Below are 19019 nucleotides of genomic sequence, written 5' to 3' on the forward strand. Positions count from 1 at the left end.
TGTTGACTGTATCTTGTAAGCAACAACAACTGCCCCCCATTGATGAAAATATTACCAAGGAGATGATAGTCCAGATTTGTTCTCAAGCATCTCCAAATCTCCACTGTATAGCTGCAAATAGTAAGCTTTTCTGTCTCCACCGACACACTAGAAAGTATTCATTTTAAGGGACCACAAGAAACTACTAAAGCTCCAGTACAACATGACCCCTACTGGACTTACTGTGTTACTGGAAGTGCCATTACTAGCAGGAGAAGCATCAATTGCAACTTGGACACCATCTTTCTTGTCAAGACCAGAAGAAGAATCCCTGACAACCTGAACTTCTTCGACAGGATCAGTACAAACCTCGGTGTCCATCAGAGAAAAGTGATAATCTGCACTTGGGTCAACTTTGGTATCTTGAGTTGATTGCACATTGCTCGTAGTCCCTTCTAGAGCCCTACCATTACCACCACCTATTTTCTCCGTAACATCAGTGCTAACCTTCTCTTCAGCTTGAGCAACAACTGGTCCATGTATTCTCCCTCGAATCATCAGGAGAAACAACAGAGCAAGGTCTCCAGTCCAATTCTCAGATATTATTCACATTGGCATCTACTTCCTTATCATCGGGGTCGCAAGATCCACCATTCGACATTTGAAATACTCCAGCAACAACAGCACAACCATTAACATCACCTGCAATTCTTCCAATTGTTGTGCCTTTGTTACCATGATTCTCTGCAATATCTCCAACCCTACCGTCAAATGCCCCATCATTCTGCTGGAGGCTGACATTCTCAACACCAGTTCCATGAGAGTCATGCACAATGAGCTGCTTCTTTTTAGTGCCATCACAGACACCATTGCTGTCCTCAACAGTTTCAATAACCACTGGATCAGAGGAATCCGAAACTTCATTTGCTCTTTCGTTGTCTATTAAAACAAAAGATACTTTGCAAGCATTCTCTTCCTCTGCGACACCATTCAAAACTCCAGAAGCAGATGTTGTTGGGAAGACCTGAACTTGTCTCCAACCTCTGGACATACCTGTGAGTGAGAAGATCATCTCTATTACATGGTCCACACTACTACTCTACCATTTCATGTCTCTGCATGATGGTTTCCACGGGAACACCAACATAGAGCAAAGACATAATGTGAAGATGAAGTTCATCCAAAATGTATGTTGCAAACATTGCCAAGCTGTAGGTTTACAAGAATCTAAACTACAGAATCCTTCCAATGCCATCCTAAGATCTTTATCTGGCGGAAAATTTTCTGAGTAGGTTGTCTGCAACTCAATTGGCACTGCTGGTGGGATACTCGGTTGGAATGGTGCACGTTTTGATCTATTGAGTCAGAAAATTGGGTGTTATTCTATCTCTCTATTCATTGGCTTGATAGACTTTTGAACCTCAACTGGACATTCATTACGGTGTACGGCCCTACCGAACACTCTCAGAAAACTCTCTTCTGGCAAGAACTACGTTAGATTCGAACTGTTTTCAGTGGACCATGGATCATAGGTGGTGACTTTAATGCAACATACAAGATTGGGGAACGAAATGGACTTTCACAGGCTAAGAAGGTTTTGAAAGGTTTCAGATCCTTTGTTCGCCACTCTCAACTCATTGACTTGCCTTTGAAAGGGCGTGATTACACTTGGGAGTAATCATAGAGAATCACTAGTTTTAGCCAAGCTTGATAGATTCCTAATCTCCTCAGATTGGGATGATTTGTTCCCGCATGCTTCTCAAATAGTTCTTCCCAATCCATGCTCTGATCACGCCCCTGTCAAGATTTTTTTCGCTAATCATTTCAAGACTAGAACCCCCTTCAGATTTGACAGGAGCTGGCTGTCCCACTCAGAAGTCAATGATGTTGTTAGCAATGCTTGGAACTCAGTTAGCTCGAACGATGCTATTATTAATTTAATGCGCAAGATTAAAACTCTGCATGAGTCTCTGAAACTTTGGTCTGCTAGGTTAAGGGGCTCAAATAAAGAACTCAAAGCTAAGCTTCTTGACCTCATATAGAATTTTGATTAGAAGGAAGCAGTGTCCACTCTGACCACCTCAGAGAGAGAGAGCTGTGATTTCTTTCTAAACATAACTTATGTCAAATCTACAAAGAGGAAGAAATATATTGGAAACAGCGGGCTAAAACTAGATGGCTCTTGGAGGGAGGTAACAACACCGCTTACTTTCACAAGACTACGAATTGTCATCGTAAATTCAATTAGATCACCAACTTAACCTGAAGTAGAGTTGACTACTTCTGATGACATTCTATTAGAATTTGATACTTCAAAATTCGATTCACATTGAGTCCACAACGACATTTGTGACGAAAAACAAGATCCAATGAGATCAAAATTACCCCAAATGGAATTCGGACGGAGAAGATACGTACTTTTGAAGTCGGCAAATAATCCGAGACGGTGGAGGACCATCAGCGGCGGAGGACTGCCGGCGGCGGGCCGACGGAGCGGCGGCGGGCCGGCAAAGCACGGCCCGGCCCAGGCGGGCGTGCGGGGCGCGGCCTGGGCCCAGGTGCCCGACATGGGCGCGGCCCAAGCCCAGGTGCCGCGCCTGGGGCCTGTACCCCGGTCCATCATGGACCAGGTGGTCCACGGCCCAGCGTGTGGACCACGTGGGCGTTTTTCATGCATTTCGCATGGTCCACAATACTATTCCATGGATCGAAGTGTGATCGAATGATGTGGATAGCTTTCGATCTTGATCCAACGGTCTGTGGTCTTAATTAAATTAGTTTAGGAGTCCTTAAGTTATCTTAATTGAGTTTTTAGCCTATAAATAGGCCTGATTAGGAGAACGGAGGTGTGGTGGCTTGTTTTTCTCTGTGGATGCACGGACGGGTTGTGCGGCACAATTTTCATCAGATCGAAGCCCAGGAAGACTGTAAACACCGTGAAGAGAGAAGAGAGAGAGCCATATACTAGGAGAGAAGGAGCAGGGCTCCTGGATAACGGACAGCGGTCGTTTCAAGGATTCAGGGGGGTCTTCCAAGAGAAAAAGCTTTTGTGAGGGAGAACTTCTTGTGAAGAAGAAATTGGATGTACGAGGGTTGAGGGTGAGATCTCCTCTTGTAAATTTTTTTTTTCATAGTGAAGTTTGTATGCCCCATGGAGGTGAGCCCTTTTGTAGCTGATCCACGTATTTTGATTATTTTTGTTTTATTTTTTCTTTCTTCCTATTGCATCGCGCAGTATCGAAAAAATTTTGGGAGGTGGTGTCTTAGCCAAACATCCACCCAATAAGTGATATTAGAGTGAGGCGGTATAAGGATGCAGATTACAGCGGTGGTGAGCAAGATTGAAGATGGAGAAGACAGGAATACTCAAGATAGAGATCAACAAGTTTGATAGAAAGAGTAATTTCTCCTTGTGGCAGGTAAGGGTGAAAGACGTGCTCATCCAATAGGGGTTGATCGATGCTCTTTTGTGCGAGGAGAAGCTAACCACCATGGAGGTGCGGGATTGAAAACGGCTACAGATGCAGACGGTGAGTACCATCCGTATGTACCTAACGGATGAGGTGGTGATCCATGTGCTGAGCGAGCTTCTCCGACGGTGCTGTGGTTGAAGCTCTAAAAGTTATACGTGACGAAGTCTCTCACCAATATTCTTTTCCTCTTGAGGCAGTTTTACCAGCTGTGGATGGATGAGAAACAGAGCGTGCAGGAGCATCTAAACCACTTCCAGAAAATCCTCACCAACCTCCTCAGCGTTGGCGAGAATGTTGAGGAGAAGACCAGGGCACTGGCTTTGCTGGCGTCACTTTCTCCTTCGTATGAGTCCTTAGTAACTGCTTTTCTAGTGAGGAAGAGCACCATCAAGATGGACGAGGTCACCGCGGTGATGCTCCAGAATGATGTTCTCAGGAGAAAGAACCTGACTTCGAGCTCAAGTGGCGGTAGCTCAGCTTTGGTGGCTTCTGGAGGAGTAGGAGGTGGTAGACGGAGCGACAAGAGATCCCGATGAGGGCGGTCCAAGTCCAGGAGGGACTTGAGCAAAATCAGGTGTTACCAGTGTGAGGAGTTGGGGCATCTAGCCAGAGATTATCCTCAACTTAAAAATCGGACGGTGACTGCTGCAGCGACGGCCAGTAGCGATTCAGATGGAGATGTCTTGGAGATATCTGACGATGTATCTACATTTTCTCAATAGTGAATATTAGATTCTGCATGCTCTTATTATGTATGTTGTAGAGAGGAGCAGTTTGACTCCCTGGAGAACAGTGAGGGCACTGTATATCTACCGGATGGATCAAGCTGTGCGATCAGAGGTATTAGGATGGTTAGTTGGAGGACACATGATAGTGTAGTGAGGAGATTAAGAGAGATCTGATACAACCCAATTTCAAGTAAAATCTTATCTCACTTAGCAGACTGGATTCGAGAGGCTACAGGACGGTAGCTGGTGGAGGAATCCTGAGGGTGCTATGCGACGATAGGATTGTGCTGGAGGGGAAGAAGGAAAGCAGAGGATATTATTACTTGACAGGGGTCCAGTGCGAGGTAGAGCTTCAGGAGCAAGGTGGAGCTCAGAGCGAGATGGAGCTCCAGGTAGAGGTGGATCGGGCACGAGACAAGAGACTCGGGAGAATGAGAGACGACGTCGCAAGGTGAGATTCCTATTACCGCAGGATGATGCCCCGAGTAGATCTCAGGTCAGGAGGAGCACAGCATACGACGAAGATGGGATTGAGCGGCCTGGCTCGACTCCTATGTTTATCCATCCATGATCAGCAAGCGATTGCTCCAGGACATGGAGGTGAAGAGATCCAGAAGCTCTCAGAGTTAGGAGGAGGCCAAATATCGAGTCAAGATGGAGATTGTTAGAATTTAATACCTCAAGATTCGATCTACATTAAGCCTATAGTGAGGTTCGCGATAAAAAACAGAATCCAACGAGACTAAGATCATCCCAAATAGAGCTCGGACGGAGAAGATACGTACTTTTGAAGTCGGCAAGCAATCCGAGACGGTGGAAGACCACCGACGGCCGGTGGAGCGGCGGTGGCGCGGCCGCAAAAGGCGGGACGCCGCCTAGCGCGCGGTAGCGCGCAAGCCAAGCACGTAGGGCGCGGGCGCGCAGGATGCGGCCCGAGCCCAGGTGCTCGATGCGGGCATTGGCCGGCCCAGGCACCACGTCTGGGCCTGTACCTCGATCCACCATGGACCAAGTGGTCCACGGCCCAGCGCGTAGACCACATGGGCATTTCCCACGCATTTCGCACGGTCCATGGCATTGTTCCATGGACCGAAGCACGATCGAACGGCATGGATGGCTCCCGATCTTGATCCAATGGTCTGTGGTCTTAATTGAGTTGGTTTAGGAGTCCTTAAGCTATCCTAATTGAGTTTTTAGCCTATAAATAGGCCTGATTAGGGGGAACAGAGGTGTGGTGGCTTGTTTTTCTTTATGGACGTGCGGACGGGTTGTGCGGTGCGATTTTCATCAGATCGAAGCCCAGGAAGACTGTAAACACAGTGAAGAGAGAAGAGAGAGAGCCGTACGCTGGGAGAAAAGGAGCAGGGCTCCTGGACAGCAAACAGCGATCACTTCAGGGATTCAGGGGATCTTCTAAGAGAGAGTTTTTGTGAGGAAAAACTTTTTATGAGGGAGAAATTGGGTGTACAAAGATTGAGAGTGAAATTTTCTCTTGTAAAAATTTTTTTTCATAGTGAAATTTGCAAATCCTATGAAGACGAGCCCTTTTGTGGCTGATCCATGTATTTTGATTGTTTTTGTTTTGTTTCTTTTTTCTTCTTGCTGTATCGTGCAGTATCAAAAAGATCTCGAGAGATAGTGTCCTGGCCAAATATTCACCCGATACATTCAACTTGCTTTCAAGAAGTACTTTAAAGGCATTTTTGGAGAGTCCTTTGCACCTCAGCTTGACTTGGATCGGGCTGCTCTCTATCCATCTTCTGAGCTGGATCTTGGCATACTTGATGCTCCGTTCACCTTTGACGAAATCAAAGCAGCAGTCTTCAGCTTCCAAGGTGATAAGAGCCTAGATCCGGATGGCCTCACCATGTCCTTCTTTCAGCATTTTTGGGATTTAGTTGGCAATGACCTCCTCTCTTTCTTCAAGCAGTTGCATGAATCAAACTCTGACCTTGCAAGGATCAATTATGCTACTATTACTCTCATAGTCAAGAAAGAAGCAGCCAACACTCCTTCAGATTTTCGTCCCATTAGTCTTGTGCACAGCTGCCTCAAAATCTTCACCAGGGTACTAGCTGATAGGCTTCAACCCTTCCTACAGAGTCTCATTGATTCTGCTCGAACTACTTGCACCAAAGGCAGATCGATTTTAGATAATTTTGCTACGTGCCAATGAAATTATTCATCACTCTAGGCGAAGCTTGGTTGAAGGGCTGATCTGCAAGTTGGACTTTGCTAAAGCGTTTGACCGTATTTCACATTCTTATCTCTTAAAAATGTTGATCAAACGCAACTTTCCTCTTAAATGGATTGGGTGGATTCAAAACATCCTCTCATCTTCTAAAGTAGCTATCTGTGTGAATGAGGAGATTGGAAATTGGATAATCTGCAAGTGGGGACTAAAGCAAGGCGATCCTTTATCACCGTTCCTCTTCATCCTAGCAGTTGACCCTCTCTACAGAATGTTAGAAAGTGCTTCTTTGAATAGTATATTTGAAGGCCTTGGCAATCCTTAGAGAAGAGGAGGAACAAAAATACTTCAATATGCAGATGACACCTTAGTTTTTGCTCTCGCCATCAACTTTCAAAAGAGTCCAATCTCCTTCTTTGGTGAACCTTCACCCCTGTAAAATGAATGTGCGGCATGGCTAAACTGCAAAGTCTCATCTCTTCCTATTAAGTACCTTGGGCTTCCTCTGGGGTGTAAAAGGCTCTCAAAATCTGAGTGGAACATTCTGCTACAACTCATCGAATCTAAACTATCGACTTGGAAAGCAAAATTTCTATCTTTTGGAGGACGACTCACACTTGTTAATTCAGTGCTAATCTCTCTTCCCATTTACTCTTCAGATTAACATTGTGGGTCATAAAGAAAATTGATTCATACCGGCGTTCCTTCCTCTGGAGTGGGAACTTCATCCACCAACAACCTCTCTTGCAAAATAAATTGGAGGACAGTATGCATGCAATTAGATGAAGGTGGGCTTGGAGTAAAAGACATCTCTCAATTAAACACTTCACTTCTTGCTAAATGGGGTTGGTGGATGCTTTCAAAAGATACAGATCTCTGGAGCAAACAAGTACAGTTCGCTTATCATAAAAAAGTGAGGCTTTCCCCCAGCTGGAAACCAATCAAACATTGTTCTACTCCGTGGAGCGATGTCATCCATGCTCTACCAGCTTTTTGGAATAGGATTCAGCACATCATTGGGAATGGCCAAGAAACTCTTTTTTTGGAGAGATAATTGGCTATGTGATGCACCAATTCAAGTCATCTTTCCCAACCTTTTCTCAATTAGCAGAAACAAGAATGCGACCGTCGCTCAACTCTTCAATCAATGGAATGACCATTGGAAGATAAAGCTCCCTCCTAGATTCTGCTCGGTAACCAGGCTTGTATTTACACACCTTACTTCACTCCTGGATATGGCCACCTTGAACCTTGAAGATGATCAAGTCCACCGGAAACTTGAACCAAATGGTATGTCCACAATCTCTTCCATGTATTTCTTTCTGAACTCCAAAGGTATCAAATGTTGCTTTGCTCCATCTCTATGGAAGATCGCTGCCCCATTGAAAATCAAATGCTTCATGTGGTTATGTTGGAGAAGTAAACTCAATACCAGAGATCTTCTAGGTAAAAAGCTTGGTCAATACTTAAGAAATTGTGCAATCGATGGAGAAGCATCGGAAACTGTTGATCATTTGTTCTCTAATTATTATCTTTTCTCTGACATTTGGAAATTATTCTGCTCATCACTTCGAGTTCTCCATCCTCAATCGTCGTTCAACTTCCTCTGCCATGAATGGATTCTGAAAACTTTCTCCAAGAGATTTCAACCAATCATTCTAATGGTGATGGCTGCAGTGGCATGGTCATGTTGGAGAGAGCGCAATGCGAGACTCTTCCTTCACAAAGCCTCTTCCATTGCTTCTATGGCAACTAATGCTCTAAATCACTTCAACGACAGGTCTATCTTATGTAAATCAAAGGAGGTTGCTGACTTTGGAAAGGTTTGGACAGCGATCAAACATACCAATGTTCATCTTCTGTAATTTTTTTAGAAGGTGGCTATTTCTTAGCCTCCATTATCATCAAAAAAAAAAAAAAAAAGGGTGCAAACATTGCCCATGTTCCAACAACCTTCTTATCCATGGGGCCACGGCAGGGCATTCCCTTTTTATCCATATGCTTCTCTTGATTATATATGATAAGTGCAGCTGATGCTATTATTTGTTTTACAGTAAAATGGCATACACAACCTCTCTTTGTATTTGGCAGGCCAGCAGGAGTCTTCCTCTTTGCAGTAAAGTTCCTGCTGGGTCAAACAACACCAGCCTTCCTATGATCATCTAGACCGAAGCAACACCAGTACCTGCATTCAGTTGTATCTATCACAATACCAGAAGTGATAGGATAAATGGTGGTGATTGAATCTTTTGTAAGTACCAATCCTCTCTTACAAACAGCAGAATATTCGTGACATAAACTTTCATCAAGCATGTAAATAATACCTATCATGCCCCGAACCCAACACCCGAATCGAATACGTGATGGCCGCATACTCCTTAAAGCAAGCCCTAAAGAATATGCAAGGCCAAAATAAATCATTACAACCTTAACATCCATAACAATTAATTTCAATAATAATTCGTAAAATCTTACATAATTACAATTTAAATTTCTTCAATTCTCTGATCAGATACTATGACACTCTATTTCTCCTTCTGCTCACCCGTAAATCCAAGCCATAGCCAATCATAAGCATCCTGTAACCCTGAGAAAAAAAAGAAAGATGAAGGGATGTGAGCTTCACAGTCCAGTAAGAATTCCCATATCACACTGATATAGTAATATAGTCTGAAAATAAGGATAAGCAATAAAATATAAAATCTCATGTTCAATGTCCAAAATAATGCAAACATTCATAAATTTTCTGTCTTGTTAAAATAGATGCATCATCATATGTTAACAGGTAAAACACTTTTATTCAACAATTATTTCATGTCTTATCTTTCATTTCTCTTTTCATAATCACATGATTTTTAACCTTTTCTTTCTGGCTCTGGACTATCCAAATCTATACCTCAGTTATCATCTGAATCAATGTCTACTTAAAAAACCTTTCAAGGCTGTCTCAGGATGAGCTCCTGGCCGGCTGTCCCACGTACGAAAGCCCGTGAGAGGCTGTCCCAGGCATAAACTCCTGGCAGACTGTCCCAGGCATGAGCTCCTGACCGGCTGATCCACCTGTAAGCCAGTGAGGGCTGTCCCAGGCATAAGCTCCTGACGGGCTGTTTCAGGCATAAGCTCCTGACCGGCTGTTCCACATAACAAGGCTAGTCCATACCATATATCTCTTTCTTTTCATTTAATCATTATGTGTTGATTTCATCAAATCAATTCTGTCTTGCATTATGATCAATTCAGATATGTCATATCCATCTAATCATGCCATCAATCTCTGATACATATATATTGACATAATATACTCATGCTCAAAATTAAATAACAATATCTCAGATATAATAAATTCATCGATCTCAAATCCGATGATGCAAAACCAATGATACAAGACCAACAGTAAAATAGCATATATATAATAGTAATTATGTACAGGGATTCTTATCTTTACCGGTGACTAATCGAAGCACAGAAATCAATGTTCTTCTTTGATTTATGAATTTCTTTAACAAAATATTTCACTTGACATCTTATGCAGACAATCATATCTCTTCGTAACCCTGATCAAATATAAAAATCATATATGGAGAAAATTACTCAATAATCGATCCTAATAACACAAATCTAGGACCTCTCTTAGAATTAACCAAAATTAGGATTTGTCTAAGTATCTGAATCCTCTACTGATCTATAAGACTTCTAGAAAGAAAAAAATTCATGAAGAGAGAGAAAATTCTAGAGAGAGAAAGTAGAAAGAGAAAGTGGAGAGAAAAAATTTTTGTATCCTTCAAACGAGGCAATCATGATCGAGATCATCAAAGATCATATCAGGATGACTCAATATGGATTAACCATGATTGATGTTATCAATTTCGAATAAAGATTGGATCGGGATCTAATCTACTGCACGAATTTTGGAGCAATCTCAGATCATCTTATTTTCATCTCAAGTTTATCCTAAGATCCGTGATGAAATCAGAGAGAGAAAGACACTAGAGAGATAAAATCCATAAAAAGAGAGAGAAAATAGAGAGAATCTAGAGAGAGAAAATGGAGAGAGAAGGTAGAGAGAGGAGAGAGGAAAGAGAAAAAGAAAGGAGGGAGAGGAGAGAGAGAAAATTTCTCTCTCTTCTTCTTTTTTATTTTATTTTATTTTTATTTCTCTTTCTCTTTTTCTTTTTCTTTTTCTCTTTTTCTTTTTTTTTCTTTTCTTTTCTTTTTTTTTCTTTTCCTTCTTCTTTTTCTTTTTTTCTTTTCCTTCTTCCCACGGCCCTCTCTTGGGCTGAAACAGGAGAAGACCGACGAGGTCCCCCCAGTGACCCGGGCTCCGACGAGGTGGGTGGTGTCTGGTCGACGACAACGGAGCAAGGCCGACCGACAGCAAGGTTTGGTCGGTGAAGTTTTTTTTTCGAAAAATAGGAGATCCGTCCCCTTTCTTCATGATTTTCGGTCATTGGCCGATCACCGACCGTCAAGACCTTCAGGAAAGAGGGATAAGGGTCCTATCCTAGGGATGAGACGCCGCAACTGACGGCACCGGTGGCCGAAAAAGAGAGGAAAGGATCCAGTCGAAACAGAGCAAAATAGGGTCATGATGTTTTATGAATTTTTCGATGATCCCGACGGCCGGCGAGGGTGCACGAGGCCATGGAAAGGAGGAGAAGGAAGAGAGGAAGGAGGAGAAGGGCTTACCTCAAGCTTTAACAGCGTTGTCGGCTTCAATTTCTGACGAGCATGAGTACGGGAGGCCTTGACTTCAATTGGAGAAAATAAGGAGAAAGGAGAGAGAGAGACTGATGATCATCGTGGTTTGTTTAGTAGGGAGAGAGAGATCTTATAGAGTGGAGGGGAGGTCGAATCCCCTTCGGATTCGACTTCTCCTCCGGTGATTTAGGGTGGAAGAAGACTCCCGCTGGGAGTCTTCTTCGTTCCACTTTTTTTTTATGGGCTTTGGACTTTTGGGCTTGGTCCAGGGCTCAAAATGGGCCGGGTGTTACATTCTCCCCCCTTCAAATAATTTCATCCTCGAAATTAAGTTATGTTATTTGAAGTATATATTTTAAGTATCCATTTTTTATGTCATTCTCAAGCTTACGATAATATCTTATATATTATTTATTTCTCGTGATCTTGTAATAACAAAAATTATTTGAAATCTCAAACTCATCCCTTCTTATTGATTTCTCAAAAAAAAAAATTTTGAAGAACCGTAACATTTTAGACTTGTATTAATATACCACCGTTATTTGTCTAATACATTCCACTCAAAATTCATAATTATCTCAGACTACCTTTGATAGAAAAATAAGTAAAGGTCAAACATCGGGTACTCTTCACAATCATCGATTTCTTTCTTCTCTTGACCTTCCAATAAATTTTATATGTAGACTTTCATCTTAAGAAAACCTTAATCTTCTATATCAGTTCAAGTAACAATATTAAATTTTAAAAAAAATATGAGATCTATGTCAGGACATTCTAAGTTTGAACTAATATCAAAACTATCAAACTGTTAATAAACTTGAGATTCTAGAATTTCTTGATATTATCTACAATGAAGCAACCTACTGACAAAAATTATCTGACTATGATTAGATTAGATCAAAATCAATAGCATCTTTTCATTATCAATAAAATCCTTCATTATTTGCAACTAATGTATTCCATCATAATATCTTTTGATTCAAAAGATTAATATTTCTAATCAATTTAATCCACCACACTTTTACTGCGCACTCTGATCTTAATTTATCAAATTATATAAGTCTATCAAAGATAAAAATATCCTTATATGTTAAATCAATGCAGGATAGATCCAACCTTCAAATTTCATATAAGACTTAGGATAAAATTTTAAGTTTCTTTATCTTTACTACTTTTGGGTATAGCATATAATAATTAAATCTTGATCCACTTCCTATGTTTGAAATTATTGCATAAGTTTCATCGCTCTTCAAAAATCCAACATATCTAGAATCAATTGGAGTTAACCTTAGATTTATCTTACAATCATTTAGATAATTTCTAAATCAATCTTTCTTTTTAAAAACTAATTCTAACTTGACAAACTAGAAGAACTCAAGCCAACATCCTTAAGTAGAATCAACTTGATTATTTCTTATAGAGCTTCCTTCATCACAATCATTAATATTAATCAATAAATCCATACAAAATCTTGTCCCTTGTATAAGTCATTCAATATTTAACACCAGCAAGATATCTTAGTTCAATTAAAAAAAATTCAAACTTTGACTTGAATAATTAATACACTTCACCATCTTCAACAATCACAAGAAAAATTAAAAAAAATCTAATCCAAAGATAGTAATACGAATTATTAAAGATTTCATCATAACCTATATATCATACTCTGACAAAATAAATTTTTTTCTTTAATTTAACAATAATATCAAAATACTTTTGATCCATTTAGAAAAGTAAACTTTTGACTTGAAATTCAATGCAACTTGAAAGATCAAGGAATCATATTCAGAATATGATATTTTGAGTAACCAAAGATTTCACCAAGATGTGTATCTCGTATTCTCATAATAAAATTTAAGTATTTTTTTTTCATCTAAATTGAGTTTCATATATGACCTCTTATCGGTTTCATGCTCAAAAATATTTCTCTCTCATATGATGTAATTTTTTCTTAGACCATACCCTAATTAACTTTCTTTTGATAAGTCCAAAATTTATAATGCTCAGACAATTACCATCGAAATTAAAAAAAGTATCATAATTTTTAATTATATAAGTTTAACATTCCAAAATCATTTAGTATACTCAGCATAACTTATCAATACCTTGCACTTCATTCTAAGGTCAACTCTTCTCATACTTAGGTCAACCTTACTAATTGAAATCCAATATGTACTCATCAATTTTATTATAGACATCATATACCACTTATACATAAATTTTCATCATAGTATTTATTGATTCAAAATTCAAATATTGATTCCTTTCTTTTATGTCAATCATATTTCTTATAATCATAACCTAAGTTTAAATATCACTAAAATCATAATTTCAAATAATTATAATCTTAAGCTTAAATACCACTTAAATCATATTCTCTAATGATCATAACCTAAACTATAATATCATTCTATTACATCCTTAATGATTATAACCTTAAACTCTGATATTATCTATCATACTCTATTGATTATAATCTCAAAGTTTTGATATCATTTATATGACAATCCCTAGTGACCTTAAACTTGGACTCTAGTACTGTTCTGTCATATCCTAATCACTTGTATCATTGTCTCCAAATGAACGTAACCTAAGCTCTAAGCTCAGATGCCACTCTGTCACATCCTACTGATCTTACATAAAGTTTTAATATCTCTTCATAATCTCTAGTGATCTTAAACTTAAGCTTTGATATTATTCTATCACATCCTAATCATTTATATCGTAATCTCCAATGATCATAACCTAAACTCTAATATCATTCTGTCACGCCCCGAACCCAACACCCAGATCGGATACGTGATGGCCGCATACTCCTTAGAGCAAGCCCTAAAGAATATGCAAGGCCAAAATAAATCATTACAACCTTAACATCCATAACAATTAATTTCAATAATAATTCATAAAACCTTGCATAATTACAATTTAAATTTCTTCAATTCTCTGATCAGATATTATGACACTCTATTTATCCTTCTGCTCATCCGTAAATCCAAGCCATAGCCAATCATAAGCGTCTTGTAACTTTGAGAAGAAAAAGAAAGATGAAGGGGTGTGAGCTTTACAGTCCAGTAAGAATTTTCATATCACACTGATATAGTAATATAGTCTGAAAATAAGAATAAGCAATAAAATATAAAATCTCATGTTCAATGTCCAGAATAATGCAAACATTTATAAATTTTCTGTCTTGTTAAAATAGATGCATCATCATATGTTAACAGGTAAAACACTTTTATTCAACAATTATTTCATGTCTTATCTTTCATTTCTCTTTTCATAATCACATGATTTTTAACATTTTCTTTCTGGCTCTGGACTATCCAAGTCTATACCTCAGTCATCATCTGAATCAATGTCCACTTAAAAAGCCTTTCAAGGCTGTCCCAGGATGAGCTCCTGACCGACTGTCCCACGTACGAAAACCCATAAGAGGCTGTCCCAAGCATAAGCTCCTGACGGACTGTCCCAAGCATGAGCTCCTGGCCAGCTGATCCATCTGTAAGCCAGTGGGGGCTGTCCTAGGCATAAGCTCCTGACGGACTGTCCCAGACATAAACTCCTGGCCGACTGTTCCACATGACAAGGCTAGTCCATACCATATATCTCTTTCTTTTCATTTAATCATTATGTGTTGATTTCATCAAATCAATTCTATCTTGCATTATGATCAATTCAGATATGTCATATCCATATAATCATGCCATCAATCTCTGATACATATATATTGACATAACATACTCATGCTCAAAATCAAATAACAGTATCTCAGATATAATAAATTCATCGATCTCAAATCCGACGATGCAAAACCAATGATGCAAGACCAACAGTAAAATAGTATTATATAATAGTGATCATGTACAAAGATTCTTACATTTACCGGTGACTGATCCAAGCACAGAAATCAATGTTCTTCTTTGATTTATGAATTTCTTTAACAAAATATTTCACTTGATATCTTATGCAGACAATCATATATCTTCGTAACCCTGATCAAATATAAAAATCATATATGGAGAAAATTACTCAATAATCGATCCTAATAACACAAATCTAGGACCTCTCTTAGAATTAACCAAAATTAGGATTTATCTAAGTATCTGAATCCTCCACCGATCTATAAGACTTCTAGAGAGAGAAAATTTTAGAGAGAGAAAATGGAGAGAGAAAATAGAGAGAGAAAATTTTTGTATCCTTCAGACGAGGCAATCATGATCGAGATCATCAAAGATCATATCAGGATGACTCAATAAGGATTAACTATGATTGATGTTATCAATTTCGAATAAAGATCAGATCGGGATCTAATCTACTGCATGAATTTCGAAGCAATCTCAAATCATCTTATTTTCATCTCAAGTTTATCCTAAGATCCGTGATGAAATCAGAGAGAAAAAGACACTAGAGAGATAAAATTCATAAAGAGAGAGAAAGATCTAGAGAGAGAATCTAGAGAGAGAAAATGGAGAGAGAAGGTAGAGAGGAGAGAGGAAAGAGAAAAAGAAAAGAGGGAGAGGAGAGAGAAAATTTCTCTCTCTTCTTCTTTTTTATTTTATTTTATTTTTATTTTTCTCTTTCTCTTTTTCTTTTTCTTTTTCTCTTTTTCTTTTCTTTTCTTTTCCTTTTTTTTCTTTTCCTTCTTCTTTTTCTTTTTTTCTTTTCCTTCTTCCCACGGCCCTCTCTTGGGCTGAAACAGGGGAAGACCGACGAGGTCCCCCCCCAATGACCCGAGCTCCGACGAGGTTGGTGGTGTCTGATCGACGGCAACGAAGCAAGGCCAGCCGACAGCAAGATTCGGTCGGTGAAATTTTTTTTTTTTCGAAAAACAGGGATCCGTCCCCTTTTTTCATGATTTTCGGTCATTGGCCGGTCACCGGCCACCAAGACCTTCAGAGAAGAGGGATAGAGGGATGAGGGTCCTATCGTAGGGATGAGACGCCGCAACCGACGGCGCCGATGGCCGAAAAAGAGAGAAAAGGATCCAACCGAAACAGAGCAAAACAGGGTTATGATGTTTTGTGAATTTTCTGACGATCCCGACGGCCGGCAAGGGTGCACGAGGCCATGGAAAGGAGGGGAAGGAACAGAAAAAGGAGGAGAAGGGCTTACCTCAAGCTTTAACAGCGTCATCAGCTCCAATTTCCGACGAGCACGAGTACGGAAGGCCTTGATTTCAATTGGAGAAAATAAGAAGAAAGGAGAGAGAGAGACCGGTGATCATCGTGGTTTGTTTAGGAGGGAGAGAAAGGGGTCTTATAGAGTGGAGGGGAGGTCGAATCCCCCTCGGATTCGACTTCTCTTCCGGTGATTTGGGGTGGAAGAAGACTCCCGCTGGGAGTCTTCTTCGTTCCACTTTTTTCTTTTTTTTATGGGCTTTGGGCTTTTGGGCTTGGTCCAGGGCTCAAAATGGGCTGGGTGTTACAATACCACAAGCCACATAACTAATGAATACAGATAACATTCTTAGACATCTTAGACAATATGGGTATGGTTTGTAACTCTGTTTCAACCACCAATCCTCTCCCATGACGGCATAAAATTTCACTAAAGGTGCAAGAAATGCCATGTCACATTACCAACTAATGGAAACTAACTTCTTAGGCAGAATATCAATCTGGTTAACATGCATTTATTCAATGAACAGATTTTCAGAGGAAGTTAGAGATGAGAAGAAAGGACAAAGAATAAGAAAAAAGAAATGATATCTATGAGGCATAGAAAAGTACCAAACAAAAGCTATATTAGCAAGTACACAAGTACATGGCTTCGATGATTATATAAGTACAGCATACTAGCACTTCAGTAATCCAGAGGTTTGTTTTCTACCTAGTATTAACATAAAATATAAGTGCTTACAAGATATATTCAAGAATCCAATTGACCTTTGGTTTGTAAGCCATCTCAGGAGGACACCTTCTCCTTGCTTCAACATGGAATCTTGTGGGGCACTCCTTATTATTAGATTCACCTCTTACACAATCATTCACATGAGAGAAGGGAATGAGTGCAAGCCTATCCATCTGCTCTCTCCAGCCTTCCACCCTGGACCACACAATATCAGCAGCAGAAAACTCCAAGGTTGGTGGATTCTGCACTGGAAGTGTCAAAATCTCACCCCATCTAGCCATCTGCACATGCAACACATCATACTTAGCATAAGATATGCTGATCGACGTTATTTCTTCACCAAAAGCTATGTTACCTGGCAAAAATCATGACTTTCCCTATTTTCTAACCCACAAGTATCATAAGACCAAGCCAGAGGAAGTATTATCAGGGTCTTGGTACTAACCAAATCCCTTGTTCCCTTATACAGACTTTAATCACACTATAATACAGCATAGCAAGCATTATTTTAACCCAACCACAGGCAAGTTAATGAATATAGCTAAATAAAACAGATAGTCACATTTATTCGCCACAAATTGCCAAAGAAGGAATTGTTTACTTATAGAGATGAACTAAACAAGAGACATTGCAGCTCATTAAACAGACTGCACTGACATGTAATATATTATGCCAAATCAGAATAATATTTAATGACATGTAAAGGCACAATTAAGTAATCCCCGGACCATTTCGGATTTTGTTGACTGTTTAGATTCCTGGTGGAGATAAGAAGCAGATTTTTCACTCTAGAAACCTCAAAACATGAACAGAGCAAAAGTCACCAAGCAGTTACAGGCTATCAACTCATAAGAGAAGAACAAATTTAATCTAGTCCTTAATGCTCATGAGTCACACAAATCGTCCATTTTTTTATTACAGGAAAAAACAAAAAACAACTAATAACAAGAAGATCACGAGTCCACTAAAAATTATCCAAAACAAAAGAGGCATGTTCGCAGAAGCTTATAAATTTATGAAATTCATAAAAGCAACATTGGTGATGCTTTAAACATTGTGAACACAATTGCTCGTGCCTTACAGGAACAAATGATAAAAAATTGCTTCGGGGCACCGGTCATGGTTGATTTGGTTAGAAATTAAGACTGGGAAAAAGAAAGGAAGGATTATTTAGTCTGTCGAAAAGTTAATAGCTACTGCAACTATGAAGCAGTAAAGAAACTACACATTAACAGAAAACCACGAACAAGAAAGCAAGGGGGTGAGGGACCTAACAGACATGGAATCCAAATTGGCAAAGTAATATAACGTGAGAAAAATCACCAACCTCCAGACGTAACGGCACTGAAAAATCCAAACCTCACACAATGAATGCTTAACACCTAAAACCGAACAGCCCAATAAAACAACAAGTGCCTAATAAAACAATCAAAAACATTAGAAATAAATGCTACAACCTTATTGCCAATACCACATTTTCTTGCCTAAATCCAAGAAACGCAAGAAACAAGTTCAAAAAAAAAAAAATCCATCAGAGCCAAAAAAAAAAAAGCCCAGTATAACCAACAATTCAGTGAAAAGATGGGCGAAAATTAAAGTTTTTTCTCTGCAATCAAACGTCGCACAGATGACTAAATAAAACTTCAATACCTTTTCCTCTATGATTCTGACAAGAAAGAGCCGCTGATATTACCCACGAAAACTAGGGCAAATCAATGGCTGTGGAGAACAAATCGTAAAATGTTTCAAAGCCACCTCGCTGTATATTTTCTTCCTTCCGTTACTCCTAAAAGCATCAGAACATTTGTTCAAGAAAACAACAAAGAGAGAGAAAAAGAGGGACCTATTTTGCGGACTTATTTTGCTTCTTTTCCCTTCCGTTACTTCTCCTTTCTTTTTAGGAGGGGCGGAGAGTGAAGGGTGGGGTTTGTGCATACCAAAAATCGTATGGGCACGGGCACTATAAAATGTCATATGGAGCGGACTTCATAAAGGGACACATATTTTTTTAAATATAGATTTAAAAATTAAAAAAAAAATTATTGATAAAATTATTAATTTTATAATTAAAATATTTTTTTTATTTTCAATATATAGCGA

General features: G+C 39.4%; 1 pseudogene; it reads right to left on the reverse strand.

Moving 5' to 3' along the window:
• Window positions 1–184: 184 nt before the first annotated feature.
• LOC105057366 (uncharacterized) lies at window positions 185–18836 on the reverse strand (annotated as a pseudogene).
• Window positions 18837–19019: the final 183 nt, after the last annotated feature.

The sequence above is a fragment of the Elaeis guineensis genome, chromosome 14, assembly GCF_000442705.2.
Source record: "Elaeis guineensis isolate ETL-2024a chromosome 14, EG11, whole genome shotgun sequence".
NCBI classification, from domain to species: domain Eukaryota; kingdom Viridiplantae; phylum Streptophyta; class Magnoliopsida; order Arecales; family Arecaceae; genus Elaeis; species Elaeis guineensis.